We start from the raw sequence: 11,290 nt of genomic DNA, 5'->3' as shown, positions 1-11,290 counted from the left end.
CGGGCTCCCGGCGGCTGCGGATGGGTCTTCCCGTGGGCGTGCGACGTTTATCCTTGGGCGACCGCGATTCCGGTGGCGGCGCGGTACCTTGGGCGGCGCAGACCCGAGTCGTGAGGAGACGGCAGCCTAGCGCGGCGGCCGGCGGCGGCGCCCTCCCGACCCAGATCTGGGACCTTTGGGGCCCCATCTAGGTCTGGCCGGGCCTCGCTCGGCTCCACCTGTGACGGCTCCGGCGGACATAGGTGTGGCTCGTGCGGGGGTTGCGGAGATGGCAGCGCGCCCACTGCAGAGCGGCGACAGCAGCTTCACGAGCCATTTCGAGCTCGGTCGGGCCTATGTGCCTCGTTTGCTCCTCTTGCTGCATCCGGTCGATGACCACTGATGGCTGTGGAGGTTGTCCCCTCGCGCATGGCTTTTAACGTTGTCGCTCCTCATTCGCAACTGGTCCACCTCGGACCCCTCTGTCCTGCTTCGGCTTCCATGGTGAGACGGCGGTGGTGACTCCAAGACTGTGGTGGCACATGTTGGTTGGCGGTAAGTGTGGTGAAGTGCGACGGATCGGTCGGGGTGGTGGATGTGAGGCGGACGGGAGAAATCCCTGTCGGTTGGGCTGGCACTGACGGTGCGACGCCCGTGGGAGCCATGATTCCTTCCTGAAAGGCGTCGGGTATCCCTCTCTCCCACGCCCCTACGCATACCGGGGGAAACCATAGGACCAGTGATGGAATTAATGAAATGTTTTCCCAGTTATGCACATGTAATAACGACGCATGCTATTAGAGCACAATATATGATCAATATATCAAAAGTATACATGGTACGTGGTACAACATACTCGTTTATCTTCTCAAAGGGAGCGAAGGAAGAACCAAACATCGATACTACATTGGCCGGCCATGCAGAGTTGGCTCCACGTACGTAGTCCTCTCTCTCACATGGAGATCAGATCAGAGCATTTATTCATGTATATGCAGTATATAGGTAACCTCAAAGTACTCAGCATCGATCGGTGGAGCTATAATCTGCGATGCTGGCGGCAAGCAATCGATCGCTAGATCTTATTGCAGTTCACAGTTGAGCTGATCTTGTAGGGGATGCTGACGCGGCACTTGGAGGGGATCTCTGCGGCCGTGCCTTCTTTGACCCCACCGGCAGCACTCTTGATGCACAGGCACGCCGCTTTCTTGTCAGCGGCAGTCTGCACTTGGCCGGCCAATCTCCTGACGCCGCTGCAGCAGGCCGCAGACGGGCTGGCGCCGTTGCCGCGTGCATAGGAAAGGCAGGGGCCAAGGGCGGAGTTCACCTGGCCGCAGGAGATTGCCGCGTCGGAGGCTACAACGAGGAGTGCCGCCACCAGGGCGACCAGCACGAGCTTACTAGCTGTAGTGCGAGCCATCTTGACTGACTTATATGTGGTTGTGGTGGCGGGCTCACGGGCAGAGGGTGGGATAGCTAGATTTGCTACTGGTATTTGTGAGGATGTATAGGGGGGGTGCATGTGCTTAAATAGGGCTTCTACATCTTCTCACCAATGTGGAATCACATTTGGAATAAACTGCACTGCTAGCAGGGTGTCCGAGTATCGTGTCCACTAGGATGGGTTCGATATCAATGTGTGTTTAATGCATTCATTGAGAAAGTTGTTAGTTGTTGGGATCGACTGATATGTATTAGTTAATTATGGAGTTGGTTCGATGTTGGGCAGATGGATGGACCAAGCATGTACACATTCATTCTGTCGGTGGAGTGCCTAATTACTGCAATACGGAGAATAGACATGTACATACTCTCTTTCAATAATTGAGTGCTTGATGGCCCTGAGCTTGACAAATGAACCAATCTGATGGTGCATGTGTTCGTGTCAGGCTGAGCCGCTGAGGATCGACTACATTTTGTTGCTCTCTCCATGCTATGGTTTAGCATTAGTTGATGTTTTATTCAAAGGTACATTTTGAGAATTGATTTAGTTTATACAAGAGTATGTTTTTCACGTAAGTAGCAAAGTATATTATGTAGTACTACCGATCGTTTCCCACATCACGTATGCCACAAATATAGATTATTTATGTGGGGTCGACATATGTGCAGTATATATGGTCCATATACAAACTTTAAAACTGGCCAGTTTTCTTCTCATCTCTCGTTCTACACATGTCCGGGGGTAGATAAGCCCCGCTGTATACCATGTTCCACGAAGAGTTCATAGTGTAGGTTGGCTTTATTATTTAAAAACGAGTATATTCAGATCTCGCCCCTTGCGTGGCCTCCCCCTAGGCAACACCAGGGGACTCCGAACCCTAGCGCCGCAGGCCTCCGCTCGCGGCGAGGGCCGCGGTGGCGGCGGGCGCGGTGCCGAAGGCACCTGGCCAGGTGGACGCGGCGAGATCCAATCAGAGGCGGCAGGGGTGGCCCTTCTCGTGGGATCCGAAGGCGGCGGCTAGGGCGGCGATCCCTTGCCGAGCGGGGGTGGCCGAAGCGCCACTTGCCGATGGAGCGGAGACCCTGAGACGGACGGCGGCGGTGGCAAATTTGTCAAATCCGACGGGGTGCCTGATCTGCGCGAGATGGTGGTGGCGGCGACAGCAGATCCAACCGCAATCGGATCCGCCCCGGAGTGGCCTTCAGCCGACCGGCGGCGCGTGGAGGGACTGGTGAGGAGACGTCGGGTCTCCGCCGGTATACCGACGTCGGCGGTCGTCTTCGTGGTGAGACTCCGCTTGGTTCGGCCAATCGCTAGATCGGGACGATGTGGCTTCCGGTGAAAATCGTGCCTGACTGCGGTCTTGGCGAACGATGGCGGCGTCTCGGACGTTGTTCCCTTCTCGAAGCATCGTCGTTGCAGGTCACGTCAACCTGGTCGGAACGTTCCAGGGGAAACCCTAGGTCTGGATATACCGGATCGGACGGTGGCCGCTTTCGAGGTCGGTCTCCTTCATGGGGGCATCGTTTTGGAGCAAGTGTTGGCTAGAGGGGACAAGAGGAGGAGCGGTGTGGTATCTGACATCGGAGCAGCGGAGTGTCGCCGGTGGGCGTCTGATGATGGACGAGCGTAGGATGGTGGCGTTGTCTGGTGTCATGGTGGCGTCGACGACTGCTAGACCGGGCAAAGTTAATGCAAAAGTACAGAACTAAAGATGGATTGGTGGCACGTGCCTCTGGCGGCCTCATACCCGGCAGGCGTCCTGGTTCAGGAGTGCGCTGGACTGGTGGGTGACCCATACCCGGCAGGCGTCCTGGTTGGGACCTCGAGTCTTAGATGTTAGGTTTGGCTGCGAGGTCTGTTTGGTATTAGGCCCAGATTTTCAGTGCCCCTTCATCAATTGGATAGGAGTAGCGACAGTTGTTGCCTAGACGGTGACTTTAGTCTTACTGTTTAATGACTTTATAAGGTCTTGTGTGAATAATTAATAAAGTGGCTGCATGCATTGTCCAGATGCAGAGGCCGGGAGTCAACCTTCTTTTCTAAAAACATAAGATGTTAGAATTTGAGCTCGAGATGAAATTTCTTTATGTTCCTTGTATTGGAGTAGGAGGCAGCAGTCTTAGAACGACTATTGTGTAATATCCTCGGAACTTCTCCATCATATGCAACCCGTATCGTATTTGATAACGTGTGACCTATCGGAAGTTCGGAACACCAAACACTCAATGTGTATATCGATCGCCTTAACTAGTATCCTATTTTTCTCCTACCACACGATATCAACAAAGCATGTAGTGGTACAATTGTAAAGAGGCAAGCTGTTATAGAAGATTGAGCTCGGAGGCGTGGAATTAGCCCCTTTGAATTACCGATTTGTTAATTACACCACTCCCAAGTAGAAAATACATATCTTGTAGTTCTATATAACAAATGAACTGGTCCAGCAAAAAAGAATGGGCGAGAATGAATTAGAATCCATAATAAGGTGTCTCAGTGAATTTTGAAGTCAAAATCAACACAGTGAGTCACCTAGTCTAAACTCACAAATGTACACAAACGTGCAAATCACAACACATACACATCTGACAGGCTCAAGGCATCAATTAGACACAAAAATTCAGGTGGCTTAGATCTAGCTGGGCCGTTAACGAGAAGCCTTCAAGTGTATGTTTATAACTTTTTACAATATTACATCTCTTTTCTTTCTGGTAATGCAGATGACTAGGTTATATGTGTGGTTGTCGGGAATGATTAGATTGGTCGATGTAGCTTGTCCAAACTTGATTACCAGAACCGATGCGTGGGGCCGAATTGATGATCCGACCACCCCCAAACCAACCGATGCAAGTGTCGCTTTGTTACTCAAATTCTTGACCTGACGAATGAGAGGCACCCAATCGGAGCAGCGACAAGGCAAACCGTGATTTACTATATTTGTGAAGGAGTTAACATGGAACTTGGTAGGTGGCAAGGCCGGATATCGTCGAGCCGCCCGTCTGGTGAAGGTGGTTTAAAGTTGAACTCTTACGCTCGTCTTGAACTCTTGCCAGTCGAGGAACAATTAGTCTGTAGATGATCTCACTATACGTGCTTAGTGGGAAGTTGGTGTTATTCTTCGCTAAACTATATATGTGTAGTAGTAATAGTTTTTCTGAGACTTCTAAAGGTTTTATAGTGATTTTAACCAGTTTAAATGAATAATTTAAATAATATCTCGTACCCCCTCATCGCTCGGCCATCCAGGGCGAGGGGGGGGGGGACAACCCGAGCGCCCAGCTGCCTCGCTCCCATCCCTCCTTCCCCTCCGCTGCCGTCGGGGAAAGCGCCAGGCAGAGCTTCTGTGTTCAACGGCGGTGACGGAGGGGCGGTGACGGAGGGCTGCTCCGCCTTCCCTGACTATACAGCGGCGAGAGCGCCAGATCAACGGATGTGCGGCCTCTTACTCGATCCATGGTGGCGCAGTGGCTCCTACTAGAGGCGTTTGTGGTGATGCGGGATGAGATGGCCAGTGGATGGAGGTGGGGCTCGGCGTGGCCTATGGCGGCGGGGGTGTACGGACCTGATCCGGTCTTGGCGGACACGGCGGCGACTCCGGAACGGATCCGAACATGGTGGCGGCGGCGTCCCCTCCTCCGGGGATGACAGGCCAGACGGTGGGTCCTTGTGGCGGCCGATCTTGGGATACCACACCCGGGGACGTCGCAGGACGCGCGTGGCGGCCGATGCTTCCTCCAGCATCGACGACGCGTGATGCGGGATGGCGGCGGCGTATGCTGTCGTATGGGCGATGTCAGCTGTCCAGAGGCCCGCATAGCTCTCTATGTTTGTCTCGGGTTTACGGGAAAAATGTGTTCGGACGGTCCTGTGGACCGATACAGGACTGATTTGGATGGCACAACACGTCCGGACAACGTGATGTGGCTTGAGGGTCAATGTTTGACATAACCTTACAGTGATATGTCATACACGTCCAACCTTATTTTAGATGTACTAGTGATAAATGGTGTCGTTAGTCACTCCATATTGGCCAGGATCGTAACGCCTAATAAAACAAAATCGAAAGTAAAAATTTCCAATGTTAAGCCTCCTTTGGTTTGTAAGAATCCCATAGGTTCGGATTTGTATAGGAAATATTCCTTTAGAGTCCTTTGATTTGTAGTAATAGAATCCTATTCCTATCACTAGTAAAAAACATGGCATTGGTTCGGCCAGAAAAGAGCATTAGTATCGGTTGCATTACGAACCGGGACTAATGTGAGCATTAGTCCCGGTTCGAGTGACTAGAGCACCTTATAGACATTACTCCCGGTTCAAATGGGACCTTTAGTCCCGGTTGGTGCCACGAACCGGGACTAAAAGGTGCGATGCCCATTAGGTCCGGTTCGTGGCAACCTTTAGTACCGGTTCGTGCCACGAACCGATACTAATGGGGTTGAGGCATTAGTACCGGTTCGTGGCACCAACCGATAGTAAAGGTTAGACCTTTAGGACTGGTTCATGCCACGAACCGGTACTAATGGTGTATCTCCTTTTCAGTTTTGTAAAAAGCAAAAGAAAATGATAAAAACTTCAAAAAGTTAAAATCCTTCGAGATGTATGTAGTTATGTTCCTACATCTAAAACGGCTATAACTTTTGCATACGATGTCAGAAAAAAAAATGTATAATATATCAAAATGTTCATAACAAAAATCCGCATCCGATTTTGACACCCTACGGCCTGTTTGCAAATTTGTAGAATCCTCAAATTTCAAAAGGAAAAAAAGTTATGCTCAAATTTCAGTTTTTTTGTAATTTTCGTTAAATCTGGTCAAACTATGGTCAAACTACTTATTCAAGAAGTATTAGTGTTACTAAATAATTATTCAAGAATATTAGTGTTACTAAATAATTATTTCAATTTTTTTGAATTTTGGTCAAATCTGCTCAAACTAGGGTCAAACCACTTACTCAAGAAGTATTAGTGGTACTAAATAATTATTCAAGAATATTAGTAGTGTTACTAATTAATTATTCCAATTTTTCTGAATTTTGGTCAAATATGGTCAAACTGGGGTCAAACTATGGTCAAACTACTTACTCAAGAAGTATTAGTGTTACTAAATAATTATAGTTTCTTAGAATAATAGTTTCAAACTCAAACAGTGAAACGTGTGACCAGGCTGAAGCTAAACTCCTGAGGGTTAATACGATTGACATCTTACTATTGTCAGGAAAGCAATAAGTGCAGACTTGGAAGCGAGGGGGAATAGAACCCGGAAGTTAAGCGTGCTCCGGTTGGAGTAGTGAGAGGATGAGTGACCGTCTCGGAAGTTAGATGGTTTGGAATGATGAGGGGTGATTAGAGTTTAGACATTAAATTGAGTAGTGACGACAGGTGATTAGAGATTAGAGATTAAAATAATTTAGAAATTTATAAATCAGGAAAAAAATTAAAAAAAATTCAGAAAAATTTCAAAAAAAGAAAAACATTAAAATTTCTTTTAATCCCGGTTGGTGTTACCAAGCGGGACCAAAGGTGGACCTCCAGGCAACGGCCACGTGGAGGGCCTTTAGTCCCGGTTGGTATAAGAACCGGGACTAAAGGGGGGAGGTTTAGTAACGACCCTTTAGTCCCTGTTCAAGAACCGGGACCAAAGGCCCTTATGAACCGGGACAAATGGCCCTTTTTCTACTAGTGTATGGAGGAATTCTTCCTATCCTCCACATGTCATAGGAAAATAAATATTAGCCTAGATTCAATGAAAAAAATCCTATGATGTGAACCAGAGGGCAACTTCTTTTCTATTTCTATTCATAGGATTTCAGATACATGTCATCTTATTTTCTATGACTTCTATATTCCTGTGAATATACTATCCTATGAACCAAACGAGGCCTTATCGACTGCTGAATTCTTCCCAAAGTCTTAGTCACGGCCATGTTGTTTTGGTTGGCACATCAAACTCCTCAAACGGTAGGGAAGCACCCTTCAAGCATGGAGCAAATAAATATGCCACGATGTTGGTGTGCATAGTAATACCGCTAGGAGCATAAATGCGGCCAACTTTCAACCTCCTGCGACCCAAGTCCTTAAAACATGTCACTTCCTACTCCGGGCTCTCTTTCCATACAAACCTCACAACTTGTATGCTACTACGAGGTGTTAAAAAACTTAACTTTTTCCAGTCTCCGCGATACCAGTACGTGACGTTGAAATCTATAGTCTCGATGCATCTTTCTATAGTCTGGGTCCATAAGATTAGGAGGCATGGAGAACTTTTCAATACTGAGGGCACCTGCATTTTGGAAATATACTGCTAGGGAAAAACATATACACAGAATTTTAGCAGTAGCGCTGTACAAAATCAAGCGCTGCTGCTACTTAATAGCAGCGCGCGTAAATAAACCGCGCTACTGCTATGACTTTAGCAGTAGCGCGTAATAGCGAAAAGCGCTGCTGCTACGTTTGAACTAGGCGCACATGGCTAGCCCAACCTAGTAGTAGCGCGTATAATGGCCCAGCGCTACCGCTAATCTCCTTAGCTGCAACGCGCTTACGTGTAAAGCGTTGCTGCTAACGGAAATAAAATAAAGTGAAAAAACAAGTAGAAAAGTAAATGAAAATGAAAGAAATAGAAAAAGGAGAAAGGGAAAAAATAAAATGTAAAGAAAAATAAAAGAAAAAAAGGAAAAAAGGAGAAAGGAATAGCAATAGCGGGTTCTGCAGAAAATCGCTATAGCTGTAGCGTGTATTCTAGAACGCGTTGTAGCTAACGTAGCAGTAGCGCCCTTTCTGGAACGCGCTACTGGTACTTCTGACTTAACCACGCGGTTCGTCCTTCCCCACGGCCACTTCATCCCCCAGATCAACTCCACTCTCGCTGCCGTCGTCCCCCCTCGGTCGCCGCGCGCTCTTCCCACGCCGCCCCCGACCCCAGATTCAACGCCGGCCCCGCCCCCGACCTCAACGCCGCCCGGGACGCCCCCAACCCCGACCTCAACGCCGCCCCGGACGCCGCCCCCGCCCCCCCCGACCTCGACGACGCCCCGGAGCCCCGACCACGACCTCGACGCCGCCTGCCCCTCCCTCGTCGTAGGCACCCGAGGTGAGCACGCCTGCTCCTCCCTCTCCCCTACCTCTGCCTAGGGTTTCTACCTCCATCAAATTAGTTAGAGTGAAAACGAATCGGATGCGGATGCGGCTCAAATGAGTTAGGGTTCATGTAAGGGTGGAAACGAATCAAATTTCTAAAATGAATCATAAAACGAGTAAAATTTGACCACTTATTTCACTTTATAGTTGGATAATTGGAATATCCGCTACCACTTTCCACCCCTATAGGTTCATCAAATTAGATGGTAATTATGGCAGTAGTTCTTAGGTACTAATTAGTTAGTAAGAACTAGGTACTAATTAGGTACTAGAATATTTTTATTTATAGTAAGTTATTTTTAGTAAGAACTAGTTGAATTAATAGAACTAGTTAGTAAGAACTTGTTGCTATTTTTTTAGTTAAAGCAATTTTCCTGCATCGACGTGGACGATGCCTATCCCGCATCCTCGTCGTCGAGTCGGCGGAGGACGACACCTGCTTGACCAGATGGGCCATGTCCGGGACTGGGCTCCGCCGGGGTGGTACTGGGAGGCGCTACCTATCGGGGGCGCAGGTTGGTGAGGAGCCAGCCTGTCGTTGATCCGAACCTTCTTTCGTGGCGGTCGCGTGGGCCAGTGACGGTCTAGAGGCTCGAGGACTCCGCGGAGGTGGTGCGTCACTGTGTCAGTGAGGAGGACGCGCACGTCCGTCGCTACTTGTTTGCATTGGAGCACAGGTTCTCCAATACCTGGCAGGTTCTCCAGGGATCTCACTAGAGCTATGATCCCGTGATGGTTCCTTCTCTGTGGGTGTCCACCGCCCGCGCCGATACCCGTCGTGTGCTAGGGTTTTAGTTGTACTAGTGATGTTATACGTATGACACTATTCGGGATGTATTAGTGATAATATTCGACGATGTATGAACGCATGAGATGATTTACTTTTGCTTATTGAATGCATGCTAATTTGAGTCTTATAAGATATTTTGAAATGTATATCTTGTGTTGCTCAATATCCAAGTGGCCGGTCATGTTTGCAGGTTACACCTCTGAGTGGCCTATGTTTTGCCGGAGTGTTGATTCATTTCCGTTCCAGCAAATTTCAAGCGCTCGATATATCCTATTTTAGCAAAGGTCATGCCGGATTTTTCCGTGAATTTTGGCATGACTTTTGCCAGAATATGTAGGAAATATCGAGTGCCCCGGATTTGTGTGTTGAGTATCCTGGTAGTTGTCTTCTATCGATTTTCAATTAATGTTTTAACTATGAATATAGGAAATGTCTGACGACAAAAAGGATTTCGGTATTTGCAAATACTGCGAAGACGAGCACGGCCTGTGCGACGGAATCTTCCTAGATGATGATAGGCGCTTCAGCATCAAGCTGGACGAGAACTTCGAAGTGGATACAGTAAGTCACAACGACAAGTCTTTTTTCGTAATTAAGCATGACATCTGCTTCATTTGCTTCAACTTATATTTTTTTTACTATTCTACTAGCGTATCCCCTGCCATGCAAGAGTTTTTGTATTGGATAAGGTAGGTTTCAGTCATACTATGGAGGTAAAAAAAGTTTATTTGAGGACCGAGCATGGTTATATTTTTCACGCAAAATTATACAATTCAGACCACTACACCTATTTTGGATGCAAAACATGGCAAGTACTATGCAAGACTTATGCATTTTAGCTTGATATGGTTATCACCTTTGATATTCGTCCGGAAGATGATATTGAAGGTAATACCGACATGTGGGTCGATGTGCAGACGCCTCCAGTTACACCAAAATGTAAGTTTCTCAACCATATTTATGTCTTTGATATTGTTTATTCAAAAATAGTTGACAACTAATTTGTATTGTCAGCTTATTTCGGTGCAAGTAAACATGTCAGCGCTTGGTAGACAGGACCTACTACTGTCCCGGGGTTGAACTAAACTGCGAGGAGCTAAGTCATTATATTTCATGGCTTGAGGATCTTGATACCGTCAAGACAAATTTTCTTCCTGGACTTAGAAATCTTAGTACTGAAAACGTGCGACCAATAGTGTTCGTCATGAACTACGGTCACATCTATTTAGGAAGGATGGTAAGATTTTTACTATTTGTCCTCAGTGCATCTTTTCCATACATTATTTGTAAAGCTAAACTTCATTGCTAAGTATGTGAACATACGATGTTCTTCAACAGGGACTCCCGATGAATGTTGTGCCTTATGGGATCGAGACTAAAGGTACCATGCGTATTATTAGCTTACGGCCAAGATATCCTACATGTTACTTTAGTGCATTCAAGATCAGCGATGAATGCTTAATAGTTCAAAACTGGACCAGATATGTGATGGGGGAGCGCAGACAAGTACTAGGGGGCCGCAAACAGATGTGCTACCCAAAATTAGGAGACAGGTTCATCTGCATGCTCCAACTTGATCAAGGAGGAGAGCTACACATGTTTTATGTTGTTTTACCTAAGAGAGAGCAGCAGGAGTGATTAGCTAGAAATGAGTTTGAGGATGATGATGTGCTACACTATTACTATAATGATAAAATAGCTAGTGTTGGTGGTAATGGCTGATGATTATTATTAGCTAGTGTTAGTGGTGATTAAATAAATATTGTTGGTGCTAATGATTATGATGATGATTAAATAGCTTGTGCTGGCGGATTAGATTCAAGTGGAGGCAACATGTGATGCACATCGAAAGTACTACTAGTACAAACTAGATCATGTTTGGATTAGTAGTATACTTTTGACATACACCACATATTGCCTCCACTTGAACCTAATCCATCTTC

General features: G+C 47.3%; 1 pseudogene; it reads right to left on the bottom strand.

The window, feature by feature from the left end:
- Positions 1-776: 776 nt before the first annotated feature.
- LOC147978175 (non-specific lipid-transfer protein 4.1 pseudogene) lies at positions 777-1,491 on the bottom strand (annotated as a pseudogene).
- Between the last annotated feature and the right edge of the window lie 9,799 nt (positions 1,492-11,290).

This window comes from Triticum urartu, chromosome 3A, assembly GCF_056163025.1.
Source record: "Triticum urartu cultivar PI428250 chromosome 3A, HENAU_Tu73, whole genome shotgun sequence".
NCBI classification, from domain to species: Eukaryota; Viridiplantae; Streptophyta; class Magnoliopsida; order Poales; family Poaceae; genus Triticum; species Triticum urartu.
Note: the sequence above shows the minus strand (reverse complement) of the source record. Positions and strands in the feature narration are given on the sequence as shown.